The following is a 13,446-nucleotide window of genomic DNA, read 5'->3' as shown; positions in this document are numbered from 1 at the left end:
ACACAAGGAAAATTCACACATTGCAGCCATCTGATATTTAACAAAGGTGTCAAAAATATATTTAGGGAAAAAAGCCTTTTTAATAAATGGTATGGGGAAAATTGGATATCTATGTGTATAAAATAAATTAAACTAGACTCCTATCTCTTATCCTGCACAAAACTTAAATCAAAATGGGTCAATACTTAGGAAATAGACCAGAAACTTTAAAATTTCCAGAAGAAAATATAGGGTCAACACTCCCTCATATGGGTGCTAGCACTGGCTTGCTTAACAAGACCCCCAAGTGCAAGAAATAAAACTGACAATCAGTTATGGGATAACATAAAACTAAAATATTTCTGCCCAACAAAGAAAATTATTAAGAGCATGAAGAGAGAGCCTGTAGAATGGGAGGCAATCTTTGCCAGCTACTCCTCTAATAGGGGACTAATATCCAGAATATAAAAGAACTCAAAAAACTTAACACCAAAACCACAAATGCTCCAATCAATAAATGGGCAAAAGAATTAAACAGAGGGCTGGGGATGTGGCTCAAGCGGTAGTGCGCTCGTCTGGCAGGCGTGCAGCCCGGGTTCAATCCTCAGCACCACATACAAACAAGATGTTGTGTCTGCCGAGAACTAAAAAATAGATATTAAAAAAAATTCTCTCTCTCTCTCTCTCTCTCTCTCTCTCTTTCTCTCTCTCTCTCTCTCTCTCTCTCTCTCTTTCTCTTTTTTATTTTTTTTCACTCTCTCGTTTTTAAAAAAAGAATTAAACAGAAACTTCTCAAAAGAAGAAACATAAATGACCAACAAATAAATGAAAAAATTTTAAACATCTTTAGCAATCAGGAAATGCAAATCAAAACTCCACTAAAATTTCATCTCACTCCAGTCAGAATGACAATGATCAAGAACACAAACGATAATAAAAGCTGGTGAGGTTGTGGAAGAAAAGGTACACTTGTACATTGTTGATAGGACTGCAGACTAGTACAATCACTCTAGAAACCAGTATGGAGATTCCTCAAAAACACTAGTAATGGAATGACTTATGACCCAGTTATCCCATTCCTTGATATTTCCCCAAAAGTACTAAAATTAGAAGACTGTAGTAATACAGCCACCTCAATGTTTACAGCAGCACAATTCACAATAACTAACTAAATTATGGAATTAACCCAGTTGCCCATCGATTGATAAATGGATTAAGAGATTGTGATACACAAACACATACACACACACACACACACACACACACACACACACACAGTTCTACTGAGCTGTAAAGAAGGATGAAATTATGGCCTTTGCCAGTTAATGGATGGAAATGGAGAACATTATGATAAATGAAATAAACCAAACTCAGAAACTCAAAGGTTAAATGTTTTCTCTCATATGTGGAATCTAGGGTAAAAATAAAGGAAAGGAGGAGGGAAGGATAGAATATCATAAAGATAAAGAGTTCTCTCTGATATGTGGATGCTAACCCATAACAAGGGAGGGGATGGAGGGGAATAATAGAAGTACTTTGGATTAGACAAAGAGGAATGAAAGAAATAGGAAAGACGGTAGGATGAACTGGATATAACTTTCCTATGCTCATATATGCATACATGACTAGTGACTCCATCATGTTCAACCACAAGAATGGGATCAAAACTGCAATGGGTTGCATTCCATGTATGTACAATATGTCCAAATACACTCTACTGCCATGTATAGCTAAAAACAACAAATAAAATTTTAAAAAGATAAAGTGAATATCCATAGTGTAAAAGAAGAGATCAAGAGGCAGAATGAAGAGATAGGAAAGGAGAAGCAATGCAGAAAGAATTCTAAAAAAAAAACATGTTATGCGCATATATAAATACATCACATTGAATGTCACCTTTATGTATAAATAAAAGTAATCAATCAAAAATCAATAAATAGATGAGGAAAAGGAAATCTAATAGAGAAGAGAAAGGAGAACAGGAAAGGAGAGGGAGGATGGGAGGGAAAAGGGGGAAATGTGAACTGAAATTGAATTCCATGCATTTTTTGAGTTTTTTGGGATGAATCTAAATACTATGTATAGCTATAAAGCTCTAATAAAGAAGAAAAAACTAACAAGATTTTTTGCTATTTACAAATAAAGAATTACAGATGCTAAGCCAATAGAAAAGGAAGGAGCTCTTTAACAAAGAATGCTAAATGTTACTCACAAGTGTTAATAGAAAGGCCAGGAGCATAAATATAAGCAAGCCCCTCTCTGATATTCTCCATACACTTCGCAAAAGCAAAAAGCTCTCTTATTTAAAGAGAAAATAAACAGTACACTGTATTTTAGGCATATATGCATACAAGATATATATTTTATGTCTATTCAAGTTCAGGGCTATATTATCCTATCTTCATCTTGGAGCTCTTCTGGCTCTTATTCTTTCTTTGAATTGCCCATTTTATTCATGCACAAATGACTTCCATATCTCTAACCAAATTTTTCTCCTAAACTCCATTACCACATCCAAATGTCTGTATGGAATCTAATTTTCTGGTTCCATTATCTATTATCCGTAAGAACCTTGGCAACTTATTTAATTGCTATAAATTCAACTTTCTTCAAATCTGAAGTAGAATTGTTAGTACCTATTTAATAGTACAAGAATTCAGTGAGGCAGTATATGAAAAACACCTGGCATACCGTAAACACTCAATGATAGTAGATATTTTGAGCATTATTAAGGCTTTCTTACTGCATGAAGACATGCATTCCACTGTTTACATAAACATACTATGTTGAAATTATTGGTTTGCATGTGTTTTCCTCAAAACTCTGGCAGAATTTGATATAAGAAGAAATACCTTATGAGGTGCTTTATAGACGACCCCTCACAGAAAGGTAGACATAGAAAAAAATCAGTTGACATTGCAGAAACAAAGGAAGAATCATTAAAACTCACTGCATGTGATTTCTGTAATGAGCCTTTTGATGGGATACTTGGAATTATTTAAAAATATTTGATACTTAATGGGATCTGGAAATTAATGCCGAAGTAACTATAGAGATCTCATTCATAACAGATAATTAGTCATTGAAAATTAATCAAAGTCCAGATTCGATGTGGGACTGAACATGAGGGGGGCTTTTGAATAGGGATCATAAACTTATCCATTCCTGATCCTGGGACTTTTCTTGTGAGGAATTTACCTGAAGAAAATGAGTCAGATATGCTTTACTTCCAGGGCCCTAAATCTGCTCTGGCTTAGCCATTGACGCCCATTTTGGTCTTGTTCTTTGAGCACAACCAGTTTCTTCCTTATGTCCCACCTCTTAAATTGGCTCTACTAACAACTAAGATTTATGTGACCACTTTGGTTTCTTTGGAGGTCCAATTCTCTCTCCAATGCTTTGCTATATATCATATCCACACTAAATTTATTCCTCACATTTTGGATCCAGAATTTGTGCCTTATGGTCATTTTATTCTATGGTGCCAGGAAAAAAAATCCTGAATCTGCAAGAATATGTCTCTACTTACCAGTAATATGAAATTACAAATTTGCTAGATGAGTCCTGGAAACTCTCTACCTCAGCACATGCTCTTTCTAGTACAACTAAGCATTTCAAAACAGACATGGGGATTTTTGCAGTTTTGATTTCACAGATGATTCCTAAGATTAAACCTTTCTTCTAATTCATTGCTATCACATTTTCACATCTGAGGCTTGCTCTATCCGTGATGTTTCCATTTTACCCATGCCTCAAATTCTGTCTATGGAACTCATCTCCTCTCTTATGTGCCTAGTTACTGGTGTCACGTATTTTCTACCATTGATTCCAAAGTTGCTTTATGGTTTGCCACAGAATGGGAACATTTCTTTAGGCTCCTTCCAGAGGGGATAAAGCAAGAAGAGAAAAACATGACTCAAGTAAAGCCACCCCCATCATTTTCATAAAATATTAAATTTCATAATAAATTATGAATTAAATTTATAGAGTGAATTTAACATGAATTTCCAGCCTAATATTTAAAAGATCTGAAATGTTTCAATTTAGTTTCCTCATACCATTCTGCTTATATCTGGTTGTACATAGGAAAATATTTCTTTTTAGGTAGTAAATTTTTTCAAAATGTTATGACTCCCATACTACAGAAATTTACATATTTTTCTCTGTCTCTAAAGTGGTATACTAGAACCCCTAATGGGTTATACAAATTCAGTTTCCAGTCTATTTATGTCTCTTATATCTTAGTAAGCATTCACTCTTGACTCAATTTTGGTGTGCAAAATTAATATGAGATGTATTTTGTTCTGTTGGGTCAAAATGCTGGTCAATAGTCAAATATAATCAATATGGATAGGCATTCTTGCCAGTCCCTGTAACCTTCTTATAAAACAAGCAGCCTTCTAAAGTACTGTTTTTATTGAAGGCAGTAATATCAATTTTACTTGAACTTGTGAGGAGACTGAGAAGGACATTCACATTACAGCAATCAGAAAGTTTTAAAACTCCTCTGATTATTATTATTATTATTATTATTATTATTATTATTGTTATTTTTGTTTGTTTGTGTTGCAGTACTGGGGATTGAGTCTGGGAGTGCTATACCACTGAATACATCTCCAATGCTTTTTTAATTTTTATTTTGAGACAGAGTCTTGCTCAGTTGCCAAGGCTGGTCTCAAACTTGCAATCCTCCTTCCTCACCCTCCTAAGTAGCTATGATTAGAAGCATGTGCTACTATGCCAAGCTTAAAACTCCTTTTAACCATATCACTTTTTTTCCATAAACATTCCACCTCCTCTAATAGGAGTTATCTATTTATTTCTCCTTATCTTTCTTTCTCTCCAGAAGTAATTGGCTCTATACTTTTTTAAAAAAATATGTATTTATTTATGTATCTTTTAGTTTTTAGGTGGATACATTAGTTTGTTTTTATGTGGTGCTGAGGATCGAACCCAGTGCCTCATGCATGCTAGGCGAGCACTCTACCACTGAGCCACCATCCCAGCCCCTTGACTCTACTCTTCCTCCTTACGATCCCTCTCTAAAATTCTACATTCATGGTATTCTAGTCAAGAATATAAATTTTGATAAAAAATATGAATCAAAATTAAAATTATGACTGCAAACACCTATATTTATTCAGCATGTCTCTGATATGGTCTTACAGAGAAAAGTGTAGTATTATAAGATAGTATGATAATGGTGCATAGTTTGGAAATTGAGGACATGCTGACTTTGAGCAGAAAAAATTCACATTGGATGAGCAGGATGAATAAGAAATATATGACACATCTTAGAAGATGTTTTTTAAAGAGAGAGTGAGAGAGAGAATTTTTAATATTTATTTTTTAGTTCTCGGCGGACACAACATCTTTGTTTGTATGTGGTGCTGAGGATGGAACCCGGGCCGCACGCATGCCAGGCGAGCGCGCTACCGCTTGAGCCACATCCCCAGCCCATCTTAGAAGATTTTTGAGACTGTTAGTTTGATGGGGCTGTAGATCCTAGGCAGAGAAAATGATGCGGTAGGAAGGCCCTGTAGTGGGATGAAAATGATAATTGCAAGTACTGAAAGAAGAGTAATGTGGATAAAGTCCCACTTTTTAAGACAGAATGCCAAGATGAGATTGGTTAGACTGACAAATTAGATCACAGAGGACCTTATGGATTAATTTAAGATTTGGAGTGTTTTGTCCTAAGAACAAAAGAAGCTATTGGCTTATATTAAGTAGAGAGTGAATTGTCAGGATTGTATTTGCTTTTTACAAGTCTCACTCTGGTGGTAGTGTAGAGAATGAATCAGAGAGGCAAGACTGCATATGGGGCACCTAGACAGGAGGCTTTTCCAGGAATTCCAGGTAGAACATGATAGTATTGGAAAAGGATAATGGCTTGAAGAAAGATGGCAGATTTGGAAGACAATTAGCAGACAAATCAATAGAACTAATGATTTGGAAATGAGGAATAATGCAGATTCTGGTTTGAGTAGATTGGTGCTGATGTGCCTTTCACAAAGATTGGTGCCCTGGAGAGATGAATATAGAAAGGTAAGATGGTAGATTCTGCATGTGATGTGTGTAGTTTGGCATGCACCTGAGTCATCAATTTAAGCCATTGAAGAGGCAATTAGAGCTATAGACCTGGCACTAGGGGATGAGGTTTGGGCAGGAGAAATAAATTTTGGAGCCATTAACATAAAAATAGCACCCAAAGCCATAGAATAATTGCAATACTTAATAAAATTTAAAGTGAAAAGAGAACCTATACTAATTCTTCATCACTTGACTTTTAAAAGATGAAAAAGGATGACAACATAAAACATGAAACAATAAAAATAAGCCTACAAACCTTTTTTGTTGGTCTCAGGGTTCTTTCACAAATACTCAAGTAGAATTATTTGTGAAAATTATGCAGAACTATTTGTCAAGACTATTACATTTATTACCATCAACCTTATATTGCCGACCAAATAAAATGTCAAACTCATCCACTGAGAGATTTGATTTTAACATAACCATGAAGCATAGGGCAGAATACAACTAATCATTATGAAATGACTATATAGACAAGGTTTTGATCACAGAATGATGATGGATGGAATTCAAGATTTAAAATACTGAACTAATAATCAAACTCTTGAGGCTTTTATCTCTTTGGACATAAATTTTCTTGTCTCCTAATTGAGAGTTGGATATTTGATTAATGATGTTATGATTAACCCTAGGCTACTTAACATCATGGCACTGACTCAGCTACAGAAAATCAATCCATAGCTTTGATGATCTTGGTCACTTTCATTACAGCCTTAGATCAGACATGCAGGATAATCTCTTTTTTACTTCCTAGCTCTGTAAGTGTAAAGTATGAGTCATTTGAGGCTTCCATGAGGATAAATTATTTCACACAATTACATTCCAGTCTAATTGGTCTTGCAGAACAAGCTGTACAAATGAGAGTGATAGTCCACCCTGTCCCAAGTCCCTTAGGTCCCAAGATCCAAAAAAAAAAAAAAAATATATATATATATATATATATATCTTTCTTCTTGTCATTTGAAGAGAATAGGAAATAGGAAATACAATATATACAAGTAATATTCTGAAGAGTGGAGTAGATCATAGGGTATAAACATTTGCCATACAGATTAAGTTGTAAAATATCTATTTTAATTTTCTTTCTTTTTGCTCTTTCTTTTTATACCACCTCTATTACCTGAAACTCCTTATTGCAATATTTAAAATTACTTACTGCGATATTTAAAATTAAAAAATAAACTCATCATGACTACTAGATAATGAATGAATCTCTAAGACCAAGAGAATTTGTTTTCCATATCTCAACTTTCTTTTCTGCTTTATTTTGCTATGTGCAAGGAACACCTACTACACATGCCCTTAAAATGAAACTTTCTCAAACCAAGAAAAATAGGACCTCCCTGTAAGTTTTTTCATTCAGCAAATATCACCCTAAAAATAAGGTATAATTTTGATGGGTTTGACTTATCAAAAAATACTTGAGGGAAGAAATTAAATTACCTTTAGAAATCATGTATCCCAAACCTTTTATTCCAGAGGGTAAAGTGAAGTCTTCGAGAAATGAGATGATTTGTCCAAAGTGTGCACACCAGTAATTTTAAAAGTCTCATGGTACAGATGACTAGAGCATCACCAAAAATAAAATATTATGAAGCTCTCGCCTGATACTGCTTCCAGATAATAATTTATAACATGTATAGAAAGAGGCCACAGATAACACATCTATCTAGTGTGTTTGTACCACCATTTTTTAACTGACGCATGAAATTATACTTATTATGGAGTACCATGTGATGATTTAATATGTGTATACACTTTTTAAGGTTCAAATAAGGGTATCCAAAAATTACTGAAAGAAAAAAAAATAAACAATGGTTGGAATGCATTTGGTTAAAAAGTAATCAAAGTGTAAAATATGGACAATGCCCACTTGGTACCATTAATATAACCTTGGACTTTCACTCAAGCATGAAACAAAAAAAAAAATCAACATGTACCTCTGAGGGCTATTGACTGGAGGATTAAGATAAGATAATTTTGGATGGAGAATTTTATCTTTGAAAATAACTAGAATTTACTTGCTGGTTTAAGAAGAAAGGCACATAGAGTAAAATAAAAGACTTCGTATTTGAACTTGCCTATTTGTTAAATAGGCAGAGATTTTAATACCTTTTGTTCCCTGTGTGCTTTTTAATACTAAATAAAGTTTAGTATAGTGTTATCTGATATTCCTAATAAACATTTGAAAATTCTCAATATCCTGAAGGAATTTCTGCACAGGAGAAACAAAATACAAATACAGTTTCCAAGAGGTGCAAAAGCTGCATTCAGATTCTTTTTCTAAGCAATTCTCAATTTTACTGCATTTATTCTTTCTTTATTTTCCATAGGCCTTGTTTCTTTCTTCTCTTCCTTCTCCTATCTCCTCTCTATGAGCACATGTGCACAGGTTCAGGAGGTAGTGAGACCTAGAGAACCCTATGCAGAGAAGGACTTGGGGAATCCTTAAGGAAAACATATACTTTATAAATTATTAATAGCTCAGTTTTCACTTTAATCAGTAATTTTGATCTAAATAAGATTTTGTCAAACTAACCTATGGGTCTGCCTGCATTTGGAGTTAAGAATGGCTTTTGCATTTTTAAATGCTTAAAAAGAATTTTAACAAATCATACCTCATGACATGAAAAAAACTATATGAAATTTAAATTTCAGTAAAGAAAGTTCTAATGGAACATAGCCACTCCTATTTGTTTATGTACAGCTACATTATGGCTACAGTAGAAATTCAATAGTTCCAACAGTGAATATGACCAGTAAAATCTAAAATTTTTATTATGACCCTTTACAGGAAAAGTTTGTTGACCGCTGATCTAAAGCACCAGTCATTAGTGTTCTCCAGAGATCCTCTCTGGCTATCAATGGACCTACCACATTGGTTCCGGCTCTGTTTTCTCTCCCAGGACTGATTTATCTCTGGGATAAGATCAAATTTATTTCCTATAATTTCCAAAATGATAATAAAGTGTAAGTGCCAACTTTTAACTTGGCTTTACTGTAAGTATTGGAGAAAAGTGCTTCCAGATAATAATTTATAACATGTATAGAAAGAGGCTACAGATAACATAAGTATACTTCTCTGTCTAATGTGTTTGTAGCTCCATTTTTTAACTGACACATGAAATTGTACTTATTATGGAGTACCATGTGATGCTTTAATATGTGTGTGCATTTTGTAAGATTCAAATCAGGGTATACATCTATCTCCTCATTCATCATTTATTTATAGTAGAAACATTCAAAATTGTTTCTTCTAGCCTTTGGAATATACAGTACATTACTTTTACTTATAATCACTCTACTGTGCAATACAACACCAGATATTATTCTCCTAACTGTAACAGGGTATGCATTAATCAACCTTTCACCATACCTCTCTCCCTCTTCCTTTTCCCAGCCTCTGGTAATCACTATTCTACTCTTCATTTCTGTAAGATCACTTTTTTAGATTTCACATATGAGTGAGATCATGTGGCATTTGTCTTTCTGTGCCTGGCTTATCTCACTTAACATAATGATCTTAACTTCCATTCATGTTTTCACAAATGACAGGATTTCATCCCTTTTACAGGCTGAATAGTATTACATTATATATGTTGCATTGCATTGTGTATCAGTTGCCAGCCACTTAGGTTGTTTCTATTTCTTGGCTATTATGAACAGTGCTTCAATGAACATGGGAGTCCAGATGTTTCTTTGAAATACTTATTTCATTTCCTTTGGATACATACCCAGCACTGGGATTGCTGGATCATGTGGTAGTTCTAGTTTTAGTTTTCTGAGGAAACACCTTACTCTTTTCCATAATGGACCAGAGATTGAACTCAGGGGCACTCAACCACTGAGCCACATCCCAGCCCTATTTTGTATTTTATTTAGGGATAGGATCTCACTGAGTTGCATTAGTGCCTCTCTTTTGCTGAGGCTGGCTTTGAACTCAGGATCCTCTTATCTCAGCATCCCGAGCCTTTGGGATGACAGGTGGGAGCCACTGAACCCAGCTCATTTGTGGTTTTGACTTACATTTCCCTAATTATGTTGAACAATTTTTTATATACCCTTTGGACATTTATATTCTTTTAAGAAATTTTTATTGCCCAATATTTAATTGGATTATTTGTTTTTCTGCTATTGAGTTTTTCAAGTTCCTTATATTTCCTGGACATTAACTCTTTGTCAGGTATGTAATTGGCAAATATTTTCTTCCATTCTACTGGTTTCTGTTTACTCTTTATTGTTTCATTTGTTGTATAGAAGCTACTTGGTTTAAGGTAATCCCATTTGTCTATGTTTGATTTTGTTTCCTTATTCATTCCAATGTCTTGAAGCATTTTTTCTATGTTATCTCCTAGAAGTTTCATAGTTTGGGTTCTAGCATTTAAGTCCTTAATTCATTTGAGATTATTTTTGTAAGACCTAGTAGAACTTTCTGCATTGACAAATGTTGCATATTATCGCTTTCCAATACAATAACCACTAGCCACAGAAGGCTGTTAAGCACTTGACATGTGACCAGTGAGACTGAGAAATTGAAATTTAAACTTAATTGAATAAATTCTAGTTCTAATTTAAATAATCACATGTGGCTAGTGGCTACCTTAATGGATAACACATTGGGACTGATAAAAGAGGTCAAAGTTATTATTCTTGGGCTTTCAATATATATGGAGTAATCCTAGCCATCATAGGTTAATGGCTCAGATCCTTTTAGATCAAGGCATAAATTAAAAACAAATGGGACCTGGTAGTCAACAAATAATGTCTTATAATTCTGCCAAGTTATACTAAGTTAATTACCTATTAGAAAACTCCCTGGGACTACTAATCCTAAGAAGAAGAATAGAAAAATGATTCTAAAATCATTTTTTTTCTTTTCTCCATGCTAGAGAATATTGATATAAGTAGTTTCTTTAGAATAGTTTCTGGCATATATAGATAGTGACACAGGGGAGTCCTGTGCTGAGTCCAGTGAATAAAGACTTGTTTCCAGGAAAAAAGGATTATCTGACAAAGCCCATTTGGCTTCCTTGCCAAAATGTATGAGAAACATTTTTACAGTCTCTTGTCCAGACACCACATGCTGCAAAAACATATCATATACCTGGCTTATTCTGGCATCAATATTTGAGGATTATTTTATTGCATATGAAAAGTATGCCTAACTTTATATTTCTTCTCAGAAATATAAAAGTCTCCCATGAGTTTGGAAGAATTTACAAGATGCATGAAATATTTTATTAGTTTCATACTTTTTGAAAAAATGCAAAATGATTTAGCAAAATAATTGTGGCTTAAAAATCAAAGACCATCAAAAGGAAAAAAGACAAGCCAAACAGGCTCTACATCTAGAAAAGCAAGAGACCTAGAAAAGCCAGGGACTGACATAAAGGTAAAAAACTAGGTGAGAAACCAAGGAGAACCCCCACCTCATAGAGTTTCATCAACTATTCTGAGGATTTCAATATAAGATTGATAATAAGCATCTAAACCTATTACAAAATCATAGTGATTATAGGAAGTAATCTTCTTATAGTAAATGAAAGTGGGAGTTTTAGATTCTAAAGATTTAACATCTATTGGATCTTCCAAAGAAAATCTCACTCATCACTCCACATTGAGGTTGGAAACTTCATGTCTTCCACATTGTATAATGAAGGAGTGGGCTAAGGGAAAATGAGGAACAACAATTTTTTATTCTAACAACATATCAAACTATGAATGGTAAGTTGATATTCTCTTCTGTGAAATGGTAACAAGTAATTAATTATCTGTTCATTAAGTCTGCAGAAATTATTTACAGAATCAAATTTTTATCAGGCAGAAATAGAATATTGGTCAAGGCTTAAATTATACTAACTAAACTGATTTTCTCAAAGTAGAGTCTCTCTATACCTTAGGTTCTTACCTGTGAAATAAGACTAGCAATAAATGTCTGATAAATTGCAGAAGATGGTTGTGAGGTTCAAATAACATAATATATTTAAAAAGTATTTTTTGCATAGCATTATAATTTTAAAAATTAGTGTTATCATAATCTTGAACCCATACCAATGTTTACTTATATTATATTCCCAGGAAATATAAAATAATCCATAATCTTTTAAAAACAAGTATTCAATTAGAGCTTTAATATACTTTCTTTTTGTCTTTCCAAAGAGACCAAATCATTGCATTTTGAAAAAGGAAGCTGATTTGATTATAATGTGTAATATATAGCACTAGACTTCCCTAATCAAAAATTGGAATATACCTTTCTTTTTATGGTTTTATTTTTAATTTATATTTACTTTTATTTTTTAATTAATTTTCTATTCATATATGACAGAAGAATGCATTACAATTCTTATTACATGTATAGAGCACAATTTTTCATATCTCTGGCTGTATACAAAGTATATTCACATCAGTTCGAGTCTTCATGCATGTACTTTGGATAATAATGTCCATCACATTCCACCATCATTTCTAACCCCATCCCCTCTCCCTTTCCCTCCCACCCCTCTGCTCTATCTAGAGTTCTTCTATTCCTCCCTCGCTCCCCCTTCCTATCCCATTATGAATCAGCCTTCTTATATCAGAGAAAACATTCAGCATTTGATTTGGGGGGATTGGCTAACTTCACTTAGCATTATTTTTTCCAAATGCTATCCATTTACCTGTAAATGCTATGATTTTATTTTCTCTTATTGCTGAGTAATATTCTATTGTGTACATATACCACATTTTTTAATCCATTCATCTATTGAAGGGCATTTAGGTTGGCTCCACAGTTTAGCTATTGTGAATTGTGCTGCTATAAACATTCTTGTGTCTGTGTCCCTGTAGTATGCTGTTTTTAAGGCCTTTGGATATAGACTGAGTCGAGGGATAGCTGGGTCAAATGGTGGTTCCATTCTCAGATTTCTAAGGAATTTCCATACTGTTTTCCACATTGGCTGCACCAATTTGCAGTCCCACTAGCAGTGTATGAGTGTGCCTTTCTTAATAGCCTTAAATAAAGATTAAATATACTATTACTTATAAAACCTTTCAAAAATAAATATAAGTAGAGCACCAATTTTCACCACCTCCTTTTACAATATAACCCATTGGTTCAGATTCAATGTCCCACATATACAAGTCCAGTACTCTTTCTGCCACAATACTGTGTACATGTCAATGAATGAATACAAAAATACATTCCCAGATAATTACATTTCAGACAAATATGGATTCACATACTTTTAACAAAGGCATTAATAAAGTACATTTTATATATGTTTAATAATGTTTAAACTATCATAACTTATCCTACTACTCAGTAAGAAAAGACCCAATAAAAAGATTAAAAAAAATCTATCATTGTAATTTTATGAGATGGTGTTTTTCAAG

Source organism: Spermophilus citellus (assembly GCF_964194105.1).
Source record: "Spermophilus citellus genome assembly, chromosome: 15".
In the NCBI taxonomy this organism is placed as follows: Eukaryota; Metazoa; Chordata; class Mammalia; order Rodentia; family Sciuridae; genus Spermophilus; species Spermophilus citellus.
This window is presented reverse-complemented; position numbering follows the sequence as displayed.